The 22,786-nt window shown below is 40.0% G+C and overlaps 1 protein-coding gene and 1 long non-coding RNA gene across 7 annotated transcripts in view; both read left to right on the forward strand.

Moving 5' to 3' along the window:
- Positions 1-22,786, forward strand: part of LRMDA (leucine rich melanocyte differentiation associated) — a 1,063,938-nt gene that overhangs the window by 99,840 nt on the left and 941,312 nt on the right. The gene's annotated exons all lie outside the window — the stretch shown is intronic.
- LOC118022041 lies at positions 12,902-15,382 on the forward strand. The gene is made up of 2 exons (XR_004682369.1): positions 12,902-14,246; positions 15,296-15,382. It is a non-coding gene; the product is annotated as an uncharacterized LOC118022041 (long non-coding RNA).

The following is a 22,786-nucleotide window of genomic DNA, read 5'->3' on the forward strand; positions in this document are numbered from 1 at the left end:
ATATACATATATATGTACATATGTATATATACATACATATATACACATATATACACACACACACACAACATTATAACTATTCTAGTAGATATGAGGTGGTATTTCATTATGGTTTTGATTTGCATTTCCCTAATATCCGTGGTGTTGATTATATTTTCATGTGAGCAATAGATTTTTGCAAGCTGCAAAATAGATGAGGAAGACTGAATCCTAAGCCAGGAGGAAGAGAAGCTGAAAACCAATTTCATTTACACTATATAAATTCTCCCCAAACCTAGAAGTTGGTAGCACAAGTCCCGGTAAGCTTTAAGACCCCAGATGTCCTCCCTAACTCCATATAGCATGGTGACTACTTTTTCCTCACTCTGGAAAAAGGCTGGAGACTTTTTCTGTGGCAAGAATAAACCCCAGGCACTTTTGAGGGTAGGAATTCACTACAGACAACGGGTAATTTAATGTATTAATTGAATATACACATACTAGATTTTGAGACACACCTCCCCCCCCCCCTTCCCCCAAGTGCTCATTACTTATTTGGCTCTTAAGTCTGGTCTTTACCCAGAAGCAAGGGCTGGGGAGACACTGACTTTCTGAGAGCTAAAAGAACTTCCTCTGCAAGTTCCTCAGTAAATGACCAGATCACTGTATAATGAATCTCCAGATGAGAAGTCCTTATTTTCAGAGATTCCAGTTTTTAGCTCTCCATTCTTAAAAATGGGCAGAAATCTAAGGATTTCCTGATAGTTGTGAGAAGCCTCTAACATCAAAGATAGAGGTTAGAACAAACAAGAAAGAAACTTGGAGCAATCAGGGACTATGCTGAGAAAAGAAAGCATAAAAGTAAAATTCTGCTATTAATATCCTTAGATAAAAAGAGATAATATAGTCCTGAAGTAAGAATAGGATATCCTAAAAACATGTGTAGAATAGGAAAAAACTCTTGAAAATTAAGAACATAGAGCAGAAATGAGAAGTCTATAGAAGATAACTTTCTTAGAAAGTAGAGTAAGAAAAGGCAAAGAGGGACCCCTGGGTGGCTCAGTCGTTGGGCATCTGCCTTCGGCTCAGGTCATGGTCCCAGGGTCCTGGGATTGAGCCCCGCATTGGGTTCCCTGCTTGGCGGGAAGCCTGCTTCTCCCTCCCCCACTCTCCCTGCTTGTGTTTCCTCTCTCACTGTGTCTCTCTGTCAAATAAAATTAAAAAAAAAAAAGATGAAAATAGGGGGGAAGAAATGAAAAAGCTCAAGAGGTCCAATGTTCACGTAATTGAGGATACAGAAAAGAAAGAAAAGAATTTCAAGAGAATTTTCCAGAACTGAAGACAGATTCTAGATTGAAGGATTCCACCAAGGGCCCACCATAAAAATAGACTTAAACCACTACACGTACATTTGAGATTTCAGAATACTAGGCACTGGAAAAACATGTTGCGCATAAAGAATCAGGACACAGAAGGCTCTGAGAGTTCCAAACAGCAATACTGGGAGCTGGGAGGTAATGGAGCAATGTCTTCAAAATTCCAAAAGGAAATGATATTTAACTAGGAAGTCTGTCAGCCAAACAAGATTGAGGGTAGGATGAAGACAAGATGAAGGGTCAATGAATCAGGTATGGAAAGTCTCAAAAATTTTACCATCTTAGGAAACAGCTGGAGAAGGTGTTTGATCCAAACGAAGGAGTACACAAAAAAGAGGAAGACATTGCTGGGAGACGGGAAGGGCATCTCCAGACTGATAAGGAAGATTTGCACCAGGTCTGGAGGGCCATTAGCTTAGAGAGGTTAGGAGAGAAAACTTCATGAGAGACCTCCCCAGGATGACAAATATCCACCAATATCTGATGCATCTGGACATTTTGAGAGGGAGCTTTAAAAATTGGCAAGAATTTGGTATTGAACTATTGGTATACAATTGTTAACTCCTGGGAAAACAAAAAAATGTGCAGGAAAGAAAAATCTGTTTAGATCTTACACAGTTATAGCATAAAGAATATACTTATGAACAAAAAATATCTAACTCAAATTATAATATGACCACATTGGGAAAATGAAGGCAGATAGGAGGAAGGGTCTGCATCTGTAGCATAGGAAGAGTGAGCCATAGTGGGAAATTGACAATAATGCCCCAAACCAAAAAAATCAAGAAATAACAAGATTTGTTTGTAAATTAGAAACATGGAGGAAAATACCAAAGTATCAGCCCAAAGAGATGGTGGAAGGAGAGATGAAGAAAAAGAAAGGGAGACTATGTAGTTTTTTCTTGTAACAAACCATGGGGAATCTTTTAGATTCTTGAAATTATATGTGTAGAACTTTGAAAAAGCAAAACTTAAAAAAACAAAACCTTGACGGAAACATGCCAGTGTTATTATGGGTATTTACTTCTGCCTCTTTATACACTTTGTATTTCCCCAATTCTCTATGATGACCATATATACTTCTTAGACAATTTGAAAAAAAAAATTGATGAGAATGATGGATGGGAATTCTTGGTGAATCTCCATGGAGATCATGGAAGAGATGGTGCTATGTTTGTGACTCTCTCAAGGGAGGAGTGGTTAAATGTATCGCAAAACTGCAGGAATTCGAAGATAGAAATGCGCAGAGTACCTTGGGTCAGTTGACAAGTGACCGGATGCCTGTGAGTTCTTCCTAGAATGAAGGAACCTGTGTTCTTCCCCCTTCTCTCTGTTGACCTCAGTGTTGACTCACCCCTGATGTTTCCTGGCTGTGAAAGGTGTGCCCCCATTCTTCACCCCGGTTGCTGTGCCAAGCTGTGTGTATTTTGATCCTTTAGAATCTTGTCTCATAAATCAGCTTCCCTCGTTCCTTTACTGTGGGAACAGCTTTTCTCGGCATTCCCTTCCATTAGATCCTTGGTTTCAGGTAATGGCTCACTGAGACTGGGAAACAACAGGGGGCTACTTGGAGCAAAGACCAAATGTTCCTCTCCTCCATATTCCCAAGTGGTTTTATTAGAAACAGAACCTAAAGACAGGCTTTGGGGATGGATCCTTCAGAAAGTCTCAAACCATTGATTGTGGTGCTCAGACCCCTTGTATTGAATTTGGTTGTTTGAATTTCATCACTCTTGGTTTTTGGTAGTAAATAGTTCACTATTCATAGCCTCAATGAGAATATCTGCAACTTGTTGAATGGCAATTGTACTAGCCTGTGTTACATATATCATCATTAATTCTCACAATCGTCCTATCAATGAAACACTCTCTATTTCACTTTTGAGAAGATTGAGGCTTAGCAAGATCCCTTCTTGCATTTGGTCACATCTTTGCTGAGTGCTTGTGTGTGCCAGGCACTGTGCTTGTCCCTGGGACTACAGTGAAGGACAGGATAGCCATGAGCCCTGTCCTCATGGAGCTCATCACCAGGGTGAACAGATAAATCAGGCAGGTGTAACAGTGTAAGTGCTGTGGGGGAAGTGGTCTAGGGGCCTGTGCATGCATCAAGGGGGGCACTGAACACTGGGGATCAGGAAAAATTTGTTGGACTGTGGAATTTGTCCTGAAGCTCAAGGAGTTATCCCCCCCAAAAAAGGGGGAAGGACAGTTGGGCAGGGGAAACCATGTGAACAGAACCCCTGGAGGAGAATATAGGACCGAAGTTTTTCTTCTTTTATAGTTGTAATGAGCATGGCCTTCGGAAGGGTCAGCAAAGGGTTTGTGTGAGAACAAACCTGAGGGCCCTAACAGCCAGACCTGGCCTAACTTTCAGACTCCCACCCTTTTTTGTTCTGCAGTGGAAGCTGAGACTGGCCCAACAATACAGGATAATAACTGGTTTTATATTAAGCCTTGTTATAAGCACTGCAGGAATTAAGGAAGAGATGGTGTTAGAACTCAATTCTCTCTGGCTCTAAAGCCAGCATTCTTCATGGACTTGTTACGTACACTGCCTTGTTCTCTCACAGATCTTCCCCCCCACCCCCCAGATCGTTTAAGTAGTTAGCATGTGCCCAACTTTTCTTTTTTGACACATTGTTATTTCTTTATTTTCTTTTGATCTTTTGACTCCCTTGACTCATTTCTCCCACCCCCACCTCTGGCAATTATCAATCTGTTCTCTGTAATAAGGTGGTGTGGTTTTTTTCTTCTTATTTGATTCCACATATAAGAGAGATCATATAGTATTTGTCTTTTTCTGTCTGACTTATTTCACTTACCATAATGCCCTTGAGGTCCATCCATGTTGTAACAAATGGCAGGATTTCATTCTTTTTTTACATTAAATAATAATCCAGAGTGTTTATGCACACAATTTCCTTTTTAAAATTTATTTAAATTCAACATATAGTGTATTATTAGTTTCAGAGGTAGAGGTCAGTGATTCATCAGTCTTATATAATACCCAGTGCTTCTTAGATCACATGCCCTCCTTAATGTCCGTCACCAAGTTACCCCATCCCCCCCACCTCCCTCCCCTCCAGCAACTCTGTTCGTTTCCTACGATCAAGAGTCTCTTCTGGTTTGTCTCCCTCTCTGATTTCATCTTGTTTTATTTTTCCCTCCCTTCCCCTATGATCCTGTTTTGTTTCTTTAACTCCACATATGAGTGAAATAAGGTATTTGTCTTTCTCTGAATGACTTATTTCGCTTAGCATAATACCCTTTAGTTCCATCCACATCATTGAAAATGGCAAGATTTCATTTTTTTGATGGCTGAGTAATATACCTCTGTGTGTGTGTGTGTGTGTGTGTGTGTACACACCACATCTTCTTTATCCATTTATCTGTTGATGGACATCTGGGCTCTTTCCATAGTTTGACTATTGTGGACATTGCTGCTATAAACATTGGGGTGCAGGTGCCTGTTTGGATCGCTACATTATACATACAGTTTCTTTATTCCTCCACCCATTGAATGGACACTGAGGCTGTTTCCATATTTTGGCTACTGTAAATAATGCAAATGAACATGGGGGTGCATACATCTTTTTGAGTTAATGTTTTCTTTTTCAGATAAATACCTAGAAGTGGAATTGCTCGATCATATAGTAGTTCCAGTTTTAATTAATTAAAAATTTTAAGTAATCTCTATATCCCACATGGGGCTTGAACTCAGTGTTCCACCTACTGAGCCAGCCAGGCACCCCCTCCAGTTTTAGTTTTTTGAGAAACCTCCACACTATCTTCTATAGTGACTATACCAATTTACCTTGCTACCAACAGTGCATGAGGGTACCCTTTTCTCCACATGCTCACCGATACTTACTATTTCTTGTCTTTTCGATAATAGTCACTCTGACAGATGTGAGATGATACCTCATTGTGGTTTTGATGTGCATTTTCCAGATGGTTAATGATGGTGAACATCTTTGCACGCACCTTTTGGCCGATCTGTGTGTTCTTTGGAATATGTCTATTCAGATCCTCTGCCCATTTTTAAAAATTGGATTCTTTTTTTTTTTTTTTTGCTATTTAGTTGTATAAATTCTTTATATATTTTGGATAGTAGCTTCTTATCCAAATATATGATCTGAAAAAATTTTCTCTCCTCAGTAGGTTTGCCTTTTCATCTGGTTGGTTTTTCCTTTGCTGTGCAGAAACTTTTTATTTATTTAATTTTTTTTTAAAGATTTTATGTATGTATTTGAGAAAGAGATAGTGAGCGAGAGCATGAGTGGGGGCCGGGAGAGGGAGAAGCAGGCTCTCTGCTGGGCAGAAAGCCAGATGCCTGGCTCTATCCCAGGACCCCCGGGATCATGACCTGAGCCAAAGGCAGATGCTTAACTGACTGAGCCCCCCAGGCACCCCTGTGGAGGAGCTTTTTAGTTAGATACAGTCCCACTTGGGTATTTTTGCTTTTGCTTCCTTTGCTTTTGGAGTCAGATTCAAGAAATCATGGCCAAAACCTATGCCAAGGAACTTAACACCTATTTAGTTTTATGGTTTTAAGTCCTAGGTTTAAGCTTTGAATTCATTGTGAGTAAATTTTTGTGTATGGTGTAAGATACTGGTCAAGTTGTGTTCTTTTACAAGGGACTGTTCGGTTTCCTCAGCACCATTTACTGAAGAGACTGTCCTATCCCCATTGTATATTCTTGGCTTCTTTGTTGTAAGTTAATTGACCATATCATATATGCATAGGTTTATTTCTGGGCGCTCTTCTGTTCCGTTGATCTGTGTGTCTGTTTTTATTCCAATACCATACTGTTTTAATTACTGCATCTTTGTAATATAGTTGGAAACCAGGGAGCATGATGCCTCCAGCTTTGTTCTTAGTATTGTTTTGGCTATTCAGGGTCTTTGGTGGTTTCATACAAACTTCAGGATTATTCTATTTTAATGGAAAATGCCACTGGAATTTTGATAGGGATTGTACTGAATCTGTAGATTCCTTAGGGTGGTATGGACATATTAACAATATTGATTTTTCTAATCCATGAGCATGGAATATCTTTCCATTTATAGCTGTCATCTTCAGTTTCTTTTATTAATGTCTTGCAGTTGACTACATACAGGTTTTTCACTTCCTTGGTTAAATCTAATCTTAGGTATTTTATTCTTTCTGATGCAATTATAATAGAAATATTTTATCAATTTCTCTTTCTGATAGCTCATTAGTAATGGATAGAAATGCAGTCCAGACATCTGTGTATTGATTTTCTATCATGCAACTTTACTGAATTCATTTATTCTAAGTTTTTTTTATTAGTCTTTAGAGTTTTCTGTATATAATACCATATTGTTCACAAGTAGTGGCAGGTTAACTTCTTTCTTGCCAATTTGGTTGCTTTCTTGCCTAATTTCTCTGGCTAGGACTTCCAAAAATATGATAGATGAGAGTGTAAGAGTGGGCATCCTTGTCTTGTTCCTGACCTTAGAGGAAAGCTTTCAGCTTTTCACTATTGAGTATGACATTAGCTTTGGCCTTGTCATATATGGCCTTTATTATGTTGAGGACATTTCCTCTATAACCACTTTGTTGAGATTTTTTTTTTTTTTATCATAAAAGGATGTTGAATTTTGTCAAATGCTTTTTTTTTGGTATCTATTGAGTTCATATGATTTTTATCTTTCACTTTGTTAATAAGGTGTGTCACTTCACTGATTTGTAGATGTTGAATCTATTTTTGTATCCCTGGAATAAATCCCATTTGATCATGGTGTATGATCCTTTTAATGTATTGTTGAATTTGGTTTGCTAACATTTTGTTGAGGATTTTTACATCTATGTTTATCAGGGATACTGGCCTGTGATTTCTGGTGGAGTTCTTGTCTCATTTTGGGTCAGGGTAATGCTGGCCTCAAAATGAATTAGGAAGAACTCCCTCCTCTATTTCTTGCAGATTTGAGGAGGACTGGTATTAATTCTTCTTTGAATGCTTGCAGATTTCATTGGAGAAGCCATCTGGTCCTGAGCTTTTATTTGCTGGGAGGCTTTTGATTACTAATTCAATCTACTTGCTAGTAATCAGTCCATTCAGATTTTCCATTTCATCATGGTTCAGTCTTGGTAGGTTGTATACTTCTAGGAATTTATCCATTTCTTTTAAGTTGTCCAATTTGTTGGTGTATAATTGTTCTTGGTAGCCTCTTATGATCCTTCACATTTCTGTGGTATTAGTTGTAACATCTCCTTTTTCAATTCTGATATTATGTGAGTCTTTTTTTTTTCTTGGTAATTCTAGTTAAAGGCTTGTCAAACTTTTAAAAATCTTTTCAAAGAACTAGTTCTTAGTTGCATTGATCTTCTCCATTGTCTTTTTAGTTTCTATTTTGTTTATTTCTGCTCTAATCTTTTTTATTTTCCACCTTCTACAAACTTTGGACTTTGTTTTTCTTTTTCTAGTTCCTTGAACTGTAAAGTTAGGTTTTTTATTTAAGATTTTTCTTGTTTCTTGAGGTGGGCATTTATTGCTATAACCTTCTAAGAACTGCTTTTGCTACATCCCAAAGATGATGGACCATTGTGTTTCATTTTTGTTTTCATGTATGTTTTGATTTCCTCTTTGATTTCTTCCTTGACTACTTGTTTAATAGCATGTTGTCTGGCCTCCATGTGATTGTGCTTTTTCTTTCTTTCCAGTTTTTTTCTTGTAATTGATTTCTATTTTCATACCACTGTGGTAGGAAAAGATGCTTGATATGATTTCAGTCTTCTTAAATTGAGACTTGTTTTGTGGCTTCATATGTAATCTAACCTAGAGAATGTCCCATGTGTACTTGAAAAGAATGTTTATTCTGTTGTTTTCAGGTGGAATGGTCTGTATATAAGTGTTAAGTCCATTTGGTCCAGTGTGTTGTTCAAAGACAGTGTTTCCTTATTGATTTAGAGCTCTTGGAATTGTGTATGCTGCAATCTGCAATTTTGGTGTGTTATATTTGCATTTTTGTCTGTCTCAGGCTGTTTTTTGATTTCTCTTTTGATTTCTTGTTGGTTGTTCATTAACATGTTTCCAAATGTAATCCATATGTAATCTCTACCTATGTGTAAATTTTCCACTTTTGTGTAATTTCTAGTTTAATACATTGTGGTTGGAAATGATGCTTGATATGAATTCAGTCCTCTTAAATTTATTAAGACTTGTTTTGTGGCCTGACATATGCTCTGTCCTCGAAAATGTTCCCTGTGCACTTTAGAAAAATGTATATCTGGTCTAACATGTCATTTAAGGCTGAAGTTTCCTTATTGATTTTCTGTCTGGATGACCTATCCTTTGATGTAAGTGGTATATTAAAGTCCCCTACTATTACTGTATTGCTGTTGATTTCTTCCTTTAGGTCTGTTAATATTTGCTTTATATATTTAGGTGCTCCTATGTTGGGTGCATAAATATTTATACATGTTGTGTTCTTTTGTTGCATTGACCTCTTTATCATTATAATAGCTATTATTATAGTCTTTGCTTAAAATTCTGTGTTATCTGATTGAAGTATAGCTGCTCCAGCTTTTTCTTTTTTTTTGGTTGTACTTGCATGGAATACCTTTCTCCATTCCTTCATTTTCAGTCTGTGTGCTTACCTCTAAAGTAAATTTCTTGTAGGCAGCGTATAGATGGGTCTTTTGTTTTTTAATCCATTGAGCCATTCAGTGCCTTTTGATTGGAGCATGTAGTCCATTTACATTTTAAGTAATTATTGGTAAGTATGTGCTTATTGCCATTTTGTTTCTTTGGCTGTTTTGTAGTTCTTTATTCCTTCTCTTGCTCTCTTTTGTGGTTTGATGACTTTATTTAGTAGTATGCTCACATTCTTTTTATCTTTTATGTATTTACTATACATTTTTGCTGTGTGGTCACCATGAAGTTTACATATAACAACTTAAATTTATAACTGTCTATTTTAAGTTGGTAGCAACTTAAGTTTGATCTCATCCTAAAGCTCAACATTTTTTCTCCCAGTGCCCATCTTTCATGTTTTTAATGTTACATTTTACATCTTTATATCTTGTGTATTCTTTAATCATTGTAATCATAGTTATTTTTACTGCTTTGGTTTTTCAACCTTCATATTAACTTTATAAGTTACCTTAACTATATATTTACCTTTCTGGTGAGATTTATTCTTTCACATGTTTTCTAGTTCCTAATTAATGGCCCCCCCTCTTTTTTTTTTTTTTTTTTTCCAGCTTAAACTCTCCCTTAATGTTTTTTGTAAGACCAGTATAGTGGTGATGAACTCCTTTAGCTTTTGCTTGTCTGGGAAACTCTTCCTCTAATTCTGAATGATAACTTTGCTGGGCAGAGTATTCTTGGTTGGAACTTTTTCCTCTTTCATCACTTTGAATATATCGTGCTACTCCCTCTGGCCTGCAAAGTTTCTGCTGAAAAATCTGCTGATAGTCTTAAGGGAAGGGTGTTCCCTTGCATGTGACAACTTGTTGTTCTCTTGCTGCTCTTAATATCCTTGTCTTTAACTTTTGACATCTTAATTATAATGTGTCTTAGTTTGATCTCTTTGGTTTTTCTTAATTGGAACTCTCTGGGATTTCTGGATCTGGATGTCTGTGTCCTTCTCCAGGTTAGGAGAGTATTCAGACATTATTTCTTCAAAAAATTTTGTGCCTCTTTTTCTCTTTTCCTTCTGGGAGCCCTATAATGTGAACATTAGTCTGTTTGATATTGTTCTGTAAATCCTTCAACCTATCTTCATTTTTTTTCATTCTTTTTTCTTTTTGTGCTTTGATAGGGGGAGTTCCAGTGCCTTGTCTTCAAGTTGACTGATTCTTTCTTCCTCTTCATCTGGTCTGTTTAACCTCTCTGGTGTATTTGTCAGTCTGCTCATCGTATTCCTTAGCTCTGTGGTATTTTCTGCCTTTTAGTTGAAGTTCTCACTGTGTTCATTCTTCTCCCCAGTTCAGTGAGCCTGCTGGAACACTCTGGAGACTGGCAGGTACCATCTTGATGCTCTCCCTGTGCTGTGCTCTGGGACACCAGTATCTCCTAGAAGAAAACTTTTACATGTGTCTGGTGCTCTGGTTTTTGCATCTCCTGCTTCTGTTTTTGTGGCTGCCACCCATGGGACACTCCTTGATTGCCTGGCTCTGGTGGCCAAGGGGCTTCCAGTCCTGGGTTGCACAAAACTGGAGCAGTCGGAGTGACAGTTGTTGCCAGGTTGCCATACCCAGGGTGCTGCACAGACAGCAGACTCCGAAGCACCCCTACTCACCCTAGTCTTTCTGTGAGGGAGGCCTCTTTGCTTGTCCTGGAGCTTTGGCCTGAGGGGCAGGCTTCTGGTTTGGCATACATTTAGTGTCCTATGGAGCTGTGCTCAAGGATCATAGGCTGTGGATGCCATCTGGTGCTCTCCCTCTGCTTTGCTCCAGCTTACCAGTATCTCCCAGAAAATAGCTTATACTTTTGTCTGGAAACTTGATCTTTTTGACTGCTGCCCAGGGGATACAGCCAGATTGCCTGGCTCTGGTGGCCAGTGGGGTTTATGCTTGAGGTCCCACAGGACTACATATATTTGTATATTTTTAAAAGCTGCTGCTCAGGGGTCTGGCTTCCGATCAGCCTTAATCTAGGTGCTGAGATCCTCCCTGAAGGGACAGTGACAGGTCTTGGCACACCTTCAACTACTGGGACCTATTAAGAATATAATAGACTTCTTGGACAAGCATAAAGGTTTGAAAGATAACAAAGAGCTGAAGCAGGGTTGAACAACATTCATTTCCTACATGATTCTACTTCTTCAAGGTGGAGAGGTATTTGTTTCATCTGCTATATGGAAACCAACATAGAGAGTCAAATAAAGAGAAGAAATGGAAGATGATGTCCCAAATGAAAGAACAAGATGATATCTCAGAAAAAAACCTTAATGAAATGGAGACAAGTACTTTACCTGATAGAGTTTGAAGTAATAGGAGTGTGCCCAACTTTAATGTTGGCACAAGAAAAATGGGACATGCATTCCCTGCCTTCAAGGAACTTACAGTCCAGCTTGGTCAATAGGAATTGACCTTACAGAAGAATTTGATACAACACAAGCCAGTGTTTAAAAAAAAAAAATTTTTAAGGAAATGAATGTCCCTTCTCATGACCTTTTATTTGCCTCATTATCATTAATATCTCCTTTTTGACCTCCTACTAGAATTTTGGCTTTTGAGTAGATCCCAAAGACCGTGAAGAAATGGGACAAAGGCAGTCCTAGTTGCCTGATTCCACAATGGTTCCAAGGCCTCAGTTTCCACTTTTTTTCCTGTGCCAAATACTGGAATTTTTGTCCTGGGCTTGCTGTCTTTGAGCTTTTGGGGCTCTGAGTCCTCAGATAAAATTTATGAGCTTTGGTGTTGACATATTAAGGGCAGAGGAAGATGTTTGGGGAAGGTATACTTTCTGCTATGAAAAGAGGCTGGTTTCCCAGAGCCAGGCTCTGTAGGTGGCAATTCAAGAAATGTCCTCACATGTGTATACTAGGGAGGGGACTGGTAGTGGCATTAATGAATCAGTCTGTATTCATTTGTTACAAAAAGTTCTTATTGAGGGCCTACTTTAGTAGTTCTCAGGATGTTTGATAACCTATAGTAATCAGATTCACTTTATTAGAAATGCAGATTCCCAGACTCTACACCAACCCAATGGCTCAGAGTCCCTACATTTACAGTCAAAATCTGTATTTTTAATGAGCTCTGTGCTTGAACCTGAGATAAACTTAAGTTTGGAATTTGCTAGTTTATTTTGTAGAATGCCCACTTCTAAGCACTGCAGGGTTTAAAGAACAGATTTTTGTCCTTGTCTTCAAGATACTGACTGATGAGAGAGACAAACCTCAGATAGTGGACGTTAATATAAGACAGAAAACAGGCTATGTTTGTTCAGGGTGCCTTTTTTTTTTTTGAAGATTTATTTATTTATTTGGCAGAGAGAGACACAGGGAGAGAGGGAACACAAGCAGGGGGAGTGGGAGAGGGAGAAGCAGGCTTCCTGCAGAGCAGGGAGCCCGATGTGGGGCTCGATCCCAGGACTCTGGGATTGTGACCTGAGCCCAAGGCAGACGCTTAATGACTGAGACACCCAGGCGCCCCTCATGGGTGCCTTATTGATCAGAGGGAGAATCTATTTTATAGCAAGTAGAAAAGAATGCACTTGGTTGGTAAATTTTAAAAGTATATCCCACTCTGAGATTTTCTGGAAGTTCGAGAAGCCACCTGCAGAACTGTAGAATATTCTGTATCCTTTCAACTGCACATGGAGGGGGATAACAACATAGTGCAGGTTTAACTACATAAGTTAGTTTTAGGAAAGGCTGAGATGTCCATGTACCACTCTCCATTGACTCTTCCAATGGGCTCTTCATTTTATAACCTATTTTATTTTTAAAAAAGATTTTATTTATTTATTTGACAGAGACACAGGGAGAGACAGAACACAAGCAGGGGGAGTGGGAGAGGGAGAAGCAGGCTTCCTGCCTAGCAGGGAGCCTGATGTGGGGCTCGATCCCAGGACCCTGGGATCATGACCTGAGCCGAAGGCAGATGCTTAACGACTGAGCCACCCAGGTGCCCCTATAACATATTTTAATGTGGAGAAACTCACACACAAATGAAATTGATAGACCGTGGGTTGCTCTACCTCTAATTACTATCTGAATCTACCTCAAGGAAAGGCCAACAAGAGTCTGGAAAGGTTTTGTGTAGCAGACAAAACCTTGATATCATGGGTGGAAAATTTTGAGTTACTTATAAATGGGTTCCCTTGGGTCTGAGTAAGAGAGACTTCTCGGTATACTCACACTTACTGTTTCTCCCAGTGACTCGGTTACAGTTAGTGTAAATAATAAACTATGACATTACATGTCTATATTTTCTTGGCTATTCTATATGAGGACATCACTTTCTGGAAAATCTTGGAGTGGGAAATTTGGGAAGCTTATTCTGTGGTGTCTTGGGTAAGTAGGGTTGGGATCAGGGCAGTGTTAGCGGTCTGCTGCTGAGCAAGCTCTCCCTGCCCTGTGTCATTGCTAGGAGAGCTGGGTCTGCTCATCCTGAGTGGAAAAGAGCAGCAACAATTAATTGCAACTGGAAGAGTTAGCTTCTTGGAGGAGGTGATATTTGCAGTGGACAGAAAGGATCCTCATGGAATAAGAAACCACATATTATGATAAAACATACGTGCAATATGTGCATTATAGTAGGACTCTTTATACTGCACTTGACAGGAAACTCAAATTGGCTTCAGCAATAAAGGAAATTTATTGGCCAGATGTCTGGGTAGTTTTCAGGGCAGGTTGATGTGCCATTCAGCTGATGTCCTCAAGAAGCCATTTTCAGTGTCGGACATTGTTAGCTTCACCAGGCTGATGATCTCTTAATCACCAGCTCCACATGTGGCTTAATGAATCATTCACAGAGAACATGATCTGTGAAGGTGAACATTTGAAGTGATTCTGGTGCTCAGGTGTGAGATGCTTGTATTACAAACCTGTGACGGCTTTGTACATCTGGGCACAAAGTGTGGTGCAAGACAGGTGCACATCACACTGAGTGGACATTGACCCTCTGACTTAACTTAAAATTGAAGTTAACAAAAAAAGAATGAAAAAAGTTGTACTACTAAACTAGGTGGCACTTAAGACTCTTTCCAGCCACCCAGACTCTGGAAATATTTATTTGCTTTCTCTGCAATGTTGTGAGGGTGTTTTTGGCAGGGGGTGTTCTGGGCTCATGAGTCAACTTCAGGAGTAAGTATGGAAGATGACGGTAGTCTCTGATCTTTAGCTTTTAAGTCAATGCCTGCTTTCCAAAATGTATGTTAGTTCTTGGCGGGTGAGCTGACAAAGAACCCTGAGGTGATTTTATAGGAACCTGAAATGATTCTTGAAGAGAACTTGGTCATTCAAGGGATTTCAAAATGGAACTATCTTTGACTATCGTGTTGGGCCATGTACATGGACCCGGAATAGCATCTGAATTATGATGTCTCTTTTTTTCCCCAACCCATGATTGCTGATGGACAGAAAATGCCCATAAAACCTTGACTCAAACCACAGAATGGCTGAATAATTTAAGCTTGACTTTTTTGAAGAATTCTGAATCTCAAAATAGGACTCTTAAGGAAATGGACATGATGTTTTATTTTTTCCTCCCCTTTTAAGCTTAACTAGGTTTACACTTAGGTAATGGGGGTCAGATTTAGGGAAGCTTTTGTTGGTAAGGGCTTAAACTATGCACCGGGATTTCTCTTTCATCCACAACCTTCATTAAAAACAAAATAAAACACAAGCAAACCCAAAACCTAAAATAAATACATTTATTTGCATATCTTTGTTTGCCATGAAGGGACTTCGTTAGACCTAAAGGAGAAAAATATTTTGTGAATTTGTCTCAGAATCTTTTACTATCATTTGATAAAAGTCTTCCAGATTGGGAATTCATTGTTAATTTGTTGTTGTTGATGTTGTTGTTGTTGCTTTCTTTGGCCTGTTATTCTTCAATGCCTTTTCCTTAGCAGGAGTCCACCATGATGGGGAACATTCTCACAAAGATTTCACTTGAGCTTTTCTTGTAGCATTGACACCCACCAACCTCAAATAAGCAATAAGCCTCCTTTGTTGTCTGATTTCTTCTCTAGAATCTAAACTAGAATTCCAGTTTAGATCTCTTTCCTTTAGTTTCTTTTATTCTTTTTCACTCTGGTCCTCTTTTCACGAAGTGTAACGTCAACCATAGTTTAGAGATTTCTTATTCAAGTCAGGGGTCCCTCTGTGAAAGGCAAAAACTCAAATTCAAGTACTTTCTTTCTCTTTAATTTTCCCCTCTCAATCTCTCTTGTGCTCCAAGTGCATTTTGGGAAGAAGATGAGCTAACTAATGCCATGCCCAGGCCAAAGAACCCTGAGGTGATTTTATAGGAACCTGAAATGATTCTTGAAGAGAACTTGGTCATTCAAGGGATTTCAAAATGGAACCCTTGGGAAAATTAGATGTGCTTATTAAAAAAAAAAAGGTCCAGTGAGCATTTTGGATGAAGTTGGATTCTTTGTCACCATTGGAACTAACCTCCCTTAGGTTCCTGGTGTCCCTGATGTTGGAGAGACAAACACTGGTTATGCTTCTAGGAGGAAGAAGTGTGGTAGGATGGCAAGTGCCTAGATTAGGAGGCAGAGATTAGGGCTGTTCGGATTTACTTCTGTTACTAACTTGATGACTTTGAACAAGACCTTGAATTACTCTGTGCATCATGTAAAATGAGGGGTTGGGTTGGATAATGGATTGTGTGATGCAAGGAAAAGCCACCTCCTTGCTGTCTGACTTGATGGCTTGTCACTGGTTCAGCCGTGCTGGACTCACTGCCCCTCTCCCTCACCTGGCTTTTGCTCTTGTCAGCCTTACCATCTGGTGATGATGCACCTCATGGAGATGCCAGCCCTTCTTCCTCTACATTGCCTTCTTTTAGTCTACACAAATCTTAACTGTTCTCACAGGGCCAGTTGAAATTACTTCAGGCCTTTCCTAGCTACTTGGGTACTTAATGTGCTATTCCTCCTCAGAATTTTTATTATACTTGTCCATCCCATACTGCTCAACATAAGTACGTACTGGACGTCTTGCCATTCTTTTCGTGGTATTTTTTGATCTGGAAGGGACTGTGTTCAAGCCTTGCTTGACATTTAACTACAAGAATCTTGGGGAAAAAAAGGTGTCCTCATTATGTCACGCATAGCACCCAACATAAGCTGGACGAATAATAGGTGTCCCACTGATTGTTGATGATTGAAGCCTAGAATTTCTAGGGAGCATGAAAGCTCTGCTGTTTCAGCTACTCACTTAAATCAGGTTCATGTTGGGAGCAAAAGCAAGTAAAGAAATTTTAAGCCCAAACTCTGCAGGAGGCTATTTTTCACCATTGCTCTAGGTGCTTGATGAGCTTTCTCTTTCCTCTGTGTTACTTAGTTTTTGGGTGGGTTTTTTTCCCATTTAGTTCAAAGCCTTGTCAGTCCATTTTTTTCTAATGTGTAGCCTGCAGGAAGTGTCCTCTCCATCATCCAGAGACCTTCTACTTGCCGCTGTTGCTGCTTTTGACCCAGCCTTTGGGAATCATCATGAGGGTGGCAGTGTGGCCCCGAGTCTGGGTTTGGGCCAGATACATCAGGGTGTGAGTCCTGCTCTCTCTCTAGCTCTGTGATTTCCTAAACCTTAACTTTCTCTCCCGTGAAATGGTGATGGACTTACCTCCCGTGAGACCATGCCTGTGCAGCTCTTCGCATAATGCCTCCCAGAATCTATTGTCATTATTCTTGCTATCAAAGCCTGTATTGACTACCAAATGTAAGAAAACCCTGAGCCAGGGGGCGCCTGGGTGGCTCAGTTGGTTAAGCGACTGCCTTCGGCTCAGGTCATGATCCTGGAGTCCCTGGATGGAGTCCCGCATCGGGCTCCCTGCTCGACAGGGAGTCTGCTTCGTCCTCTGACCCTATCCCCTCTCATGGGTTCTCTCTCTCTCAAATAAATAAATAAAATCTTAAAAAAAAAAAAAAAAACAAACCTGAGCCAGGCCCTTAAGGACAGAAATTCAGATCTGGACGAATGTGTATGGGATTTGCAGAGGTGATGAAGAGCGTTGAAGTAAGCTAGGGTTGCTCAGTGGCCATTTGTATTCACGACTGGTGGGGATTGTATCTTGGGCTCAAGGAGTCTAGAATCCTCAGCCTGGCATGCAGGGTTCTGCTTTTCCTCGTCTCAATTTTTCTTCCCCTGTTTTAGAGGGGCCCCCGTGCTTCCCATGCCTTCTGGCCCTGCCTCTGTGCTATTCGGTGCTCATCCAGTTTGCAGCCCCTGTAGAATGCCCTTTTCCAACCTCCCTCAAGTCCCAGTCTCTGTCTTCCGGAGATCCTGACAATGCTTGTGCCCTGGTGCTCCACACACAGCTCACGTGAACCTTACCGAGCCACACTCTTCTCTCCATCCTCTTAACCCAGCGTCTGGTGTGTGTCACATGGGAGGTGAGGTGTACCTCTGTGTTTCTGCGCTGCCACAGTATAAGGTCACAGAATAGTAGAGCTGGAAAGGACACTGCAGTCTAAGGATGTGGTTACAAATGAAGCCTTCAGCTTTCCTAGCCCATTAGAAACAAAGGAGATAATGATGAGGCCGCTGTGTCAAAGGGAGGCCAAGAACCTGTTTGCTTGGTCTTCCTCTCCTCCTCCAAAAGGCCCTTGAGTTTTTTTGTGGAATAGTGCACATTGCAGAACACACTTTGAAGACCACCGGTCTCGCCAGGCTCTCTCATTTCTTCATAGGTGAAGGAATTAAGTTTCAGAGATTCAGAGGACAGTGGTTTGGCCAAGGCTCCCATAGTGCTACTTGAAATAGTCTCTGGCCACCTTGCCTAGCCCTACGCCATGCATTTCACATATTGGGTGCTCAGACATGCTGAGTAGTGACAACAAGGAATAATTAGGAAGGGCTGAGTGATTTTTCTAATGGATCTTACATTTGCGATTTAAGAAATGTATGTGGCATTGTTGTTTCTTTGTGTAATCCTCAACCCTAGACGGCTCAAGTCCTAGGGGTAGGATGAAGAATGGCAGAAAGGGTCACTGGGCGTGAAGTTCAATGTCTCTGTTGGGCACTGAGTAGTTTGTCTTGACTTTGACCTGAAATTCTTAGCTTTCTCTTCTAGGCCCTCGCCAGCTTGGGTCAGATGAAAGGGTCTGTATGTTTTCAACAACCAAGTATTAGAAAAAGACTGCTGGAAAGACTTTCTGTTTTGTTACCTAAGCTGGGATTTGATCTTCAGACCCTCAAGGTGAAAGGCTAATACCGTAATTTGTGTGTTTTATAAACATCCCCAGGCGATGACCTTCTTGTAGCCTCATGTGATACTCACATTCTGCAGGACTTAAAGCTAAAAATCCTGGCTTGGAATAGACTGGTTCAGGTTGCATACTCAAAATCAGAGTCAGCAGGTGCCATCTCTCCATTAGCTGTTGGTAAGCATTGCTTGCATACAGTTGAATGAAAGCTTTCTGGGGGGATTTCCTGGCAAAATGGAATTTTTTAGTTTAAGAGAAAATATATCTTAGGGTTAAAAAAAAAAAATCTCTCCCGTGTCCAACAAAGTAAGGTGTTTCCCCTTGAAACTTTTCCCTTCCTAGAAGCTTTCCTTTAAGGGTCCTCTTTATTTTTCCGGTGTCAAATTATTTTTCAACAGAGCATGGAAGCTGGAGACAGAGACGCTCCTCGGCTGTGTGTTAGAGCCACAGTGGAAGTTTTTTCTTTTATGTAAATAGAGATTGATGGAACATTTTACACAGAGTACGGGCTTTTGACAAAAAGTATTGATGGTTGCTTTCAGTAAGTGTTACTTGAGATGACAGAACATTGCATTTTAAGATGAATTACATGAGAAACTCCCTCTTTGGGAATGTCATACATTTTATTTCATCTGTTGTTTTATGAGAGAATGACTGAAGTCATGAATACCTTAGACTGAACTGTTTCCTTTGCACATTATAAGTCCCGGTTTGGTGCACTCCTATTTTAAATATAAAGTTATGGGGAAAATATTTATACTGGCAAATAATATTGATAAAAATGCTTAAATGTTCAGAAGCAGAACATAACTTCTCACATGGTTTCCCCTTGTGTGGTGGTGATTTGTGGGAAGCCTGGGAACCTGGTTAAAGTTAAATGTATATTTTTTCAGAAGGATCTCAGAGATTTCTGATAAATGGCTATTTTTTTTTTTCTTTTTTGGTGTGTTGGTAATTTCTCTCTCCTGACTGTCTATGAGTTTAAAAAATGTTCCATTTCCATGTTATTTCTTCTTGATGCAAGGGCCTAGACGTCAGGATCTGTGGTGACTGTGGTTTGGGGCCTTAATTTTCCTTATGGCATGAATTCAGGGATATTAGCTTAATGGCACCAGAGAGTTAATGGGTATTAACGTATTTACTATATATTTATTGTACTGTTATACCAGGAACTGGGGATATAGTCCTGATCCTCATGTTGCTTACAACCCAGTAAAGAAGAGAGAGAGAGAGAGAGAGAGAGAAACATAATTTCAGGTAGTGATACATGCAATGAAGAAAATAAAGCAGAGTGTAAGGAGTTAGTGTTGCAGAGGAGTAGGTGTGGGAGTGATTTTAGACAGAGGTGTTAAAGAAAATTGCTCTGAAAAGTGACATCTAAGCAAAGAGCTGAACGATCAGATGGTTTGAGCTCTAAAGATACCTGGCAGAGGGAGCAGCATGTGCAAAGGCCCTGGGGCCAGAACAAGCTTGGCATATTTGAGGAACAGCAAAAAGGCATTTCAGAGAAAGCAATGATGGGAGTGCTCCAAGTGTAGGGGTAGACGTTGTAGGCTTCCAGGGAGGCCAGTTACAAGTGGATTGTAGTTTTGCATGCTTTTCCAATGTGTATAGCTGTAGTCTTCTTGTTCATACTATCTTCATCTACCTAAAGTCTGACCAAGGAGGCTTTCCCATTTCTACATTGCTTATTCCCATAGAAATATCTCATTTTCCCATTGGCACTCTTGTTCTGCCATTCACTAGATGCCAATATAGATAAAGTTTGTCACTAGGGGAATTTTAAACTTTCCCTCCCTCAGAATGAATCCTTCTATTAAATCTGATCTCATACTTTGAATATTACTCTTTGACAATGCTTACCCCACACTATTATAATTAGTTGTATATGGGATTGTTTTTCCAAGCCATAAGCAACTATTACTAATGTTTGGACCCCTTGTGCTTAGCACAGTACTTGGCACCTGGTGAATGCTCAATATATTTGTTGGCTAAATAAGCAAGACATTTCCCTACACATTATCTGGTTGCCCAATATGAGTACTAGAAATTGCAGTGAATGCAAAGTCAATACACTCCTTGATTTTGTTGAAGGAGGTTAAAACCAACTTAGGGAAATAAGACTTAAAAAAAAAAAAAAAAAGGAAAACAACAGTTTTGGAACTGCTTTGGGGCACTTATTAGAGTTTAAACAGTTGTTGGTTTAAAAATTGTTGCAGGAATGAAAACTCATGGAGGATTAAGTGGCCCAGGAGACTGTAGTGTTCTAACTTGAGGGGGATGGAATCCCCAGAGGCCAGCTGGATCACTAGACTGGGTCTTTCCTGCATTTGAGTCTTCATCCCAGGGCCTTATGAGATACTTCGTCCTCCATAAATTTGGAGCTGATTTGGAACTAGCTAGCTATTTTTCTCCCTGCTGAATTAATGTGCTGTTCAGCTGAAGCTCAAATATGAAATATATTAAAAGCAAACTAAAAACAGGTCAATGTTTTGCCTCTAATGCTATGGGAATATTTGTTTTTAAATCGTCTTTTAGTACTCCACAAATCTTCCCTGCAAAGTTTTTTCTTTCTTTCTTTTTTTTTTTTTTAGGCCAAGTCTATTTTTTCCCAGTGTGTAAAAGGCCATTTCTTAAGTCCTGATTTACTCAGAAATTTACATGGAGAAAATGGCCCCAGATCCCACACAAGTGAAACTTTATTTTTTAATCTGGGGCACAGTAGGGAGTCCTGAGAAATGCATTTTCCTCTAGGATTGTAGGAGGAATACATAGTGTTTGTTTAAAGCATCAGGTATTGAGAAATGTAATGGCAGGGTGAAAAGTTTGACCTCAGCTGCCAGATCCGATCTGCTAGGGGGTAATTGAGTTGCCATGTTTTTTTCCTCTTCAGTTTAAATCAAGTTTTGCTATAGCCCATTTAAGTGTCAAATTGGTAGCAAAACTTGACAACTTCAGGGTGCAGACTTGCTTTTGATCAGAATTTACATGCAAATCATTTTTGCCTTGAACTGTCAACTCCTGTTTCTGATACTCTTGAGGGGGACATGTCTCTACCCACCCCTTTTCCCCCCAAGCCAAACGGGATGTTGGCTAATGTTATTAATCAGTGTGTGGAAGAAAAATTATCTTGATAAATATGGTGGTTAAACTATATTTTCCCTTTTGTGTGTCAGCTGTTGCAGCTGGGCATTTAATCTCCTTTTACCTAGAAGGAAATCAAACAATTATCGAGCGCTTGATGTCAAAAAGAAACTAGTGAATGAGGGGTGGAGGGTCACCAGTGTATTGGGAAATGGACTTAAGCCACCAAAACCTGACAAAGGGTGCTGACAGTCTGCATTTTCTTGGGCATTAAACAAAGTCTTTGGTAACTTTAAAGAATCTTTCCTTGCATGACTAAACTCATTGAGAGGGTTAGAGAGAAAGCTGCCTCAGAAGTCTTAAGCCTGAAACTTTTTTTTTTCTTGGTTTTGCCCTAAACCCTTGGGACGCTTAAAAGCACGTGAGCATGTGTAGCTCCATCATTCAGTGGGACAAAGGAGTGTTTGCACTTTCACAGAGTTAATAATGACAGTAGTGAGTCTTTCTTGTTTCCAGCCATCCCATCTTAGCATTCCCAGTCATCCACCTTCCAAAAGCATTTGTGATTTACACTCTGCCTCTAAATTCTTTGAAATGCCTCACTCTGAAAAGCAAGAAAATGGGAGACCCCAACGAAGAAAAAACAAATGGAGAAAATGTTCATTGTAGATTAATAGAGCCGATTATGAATATTTATAATTATCCATTATGGAGCCAAAACTTCTAGTAAAATAATGTGTGAGATTTTGTTTCTAGCCAGCCTGAAATTCCTTTCCATCACTACACCCCCAGCGGGGTGAGAACATCAAACATGTCATCTTGCCAAGATGACAGCCAGCATCACGTCAGATGGGAGACACATGCAAGCTTGACTTGTGAAGTCCAAGAAATTTCGAGATTGGATTCACCTCATCCGACGTGGCCACGTTGCAGGTTCTTTGGAAATCCCCACTACTGGCCCCTTCCCACCCCTGTCTGGTGTGGCCTGCCTGTGTGCTGTGAAATTTTAATTGAATTGTTAATGACACCAAGGAGTGACACAACACATGCGAAACTTCCAAGAATCAGTCAGGAGGAGCCCTTTTTCTTACTGTTACAAAACAGAAGACACTGGGAAATTGACAAGTCCAAGCAGTGAGGCCAGGGCAGTAATTGATAGCAGGCTGCCTAGAGCCAAGGTCCTTCCCTGGTAATTGCAAGCAGAGGCTGCCTCTGTGATCTCGCCAGTGCTGCTGGCCATGCCAAAGCGACCCGGCTCTGACGGATTGCTTTCCCGAGGTAATGACTTAGGCATGTTCCCTCTCTTGCATGAGGCCATGTGTCCCTCCCACTGGAGAAAATGAGCTGAACATTTTGCTTCTTCTTTAACAGGGCGCTGTTAAAATAACTCTATTCTATTATATAAGCCCTGTAGTGCCAGGGGCTAAATTTGTATGGTTATAAACAAGAGATATTACTTTGGAATACCACAATACTGTGTTTGGCTATTTC

The sequence above is a fragment of the Mirounga leonina genome, unplaced genomic scaffold (assembly GCF_011800145.1).
Source record: "Mirounga leonina isolate KUSES-001 unplaced genomic scaffold, KU_Mleo_1.0 Mir_114, whole genome shotgun sequence".
In the NCBI taxonomy this organism is placed as follows: Eukaryota; Metazoa; Chordata; class Mammalia; order Carnivora; family Phocidae; genus Mirounga; species Mirounga leonina.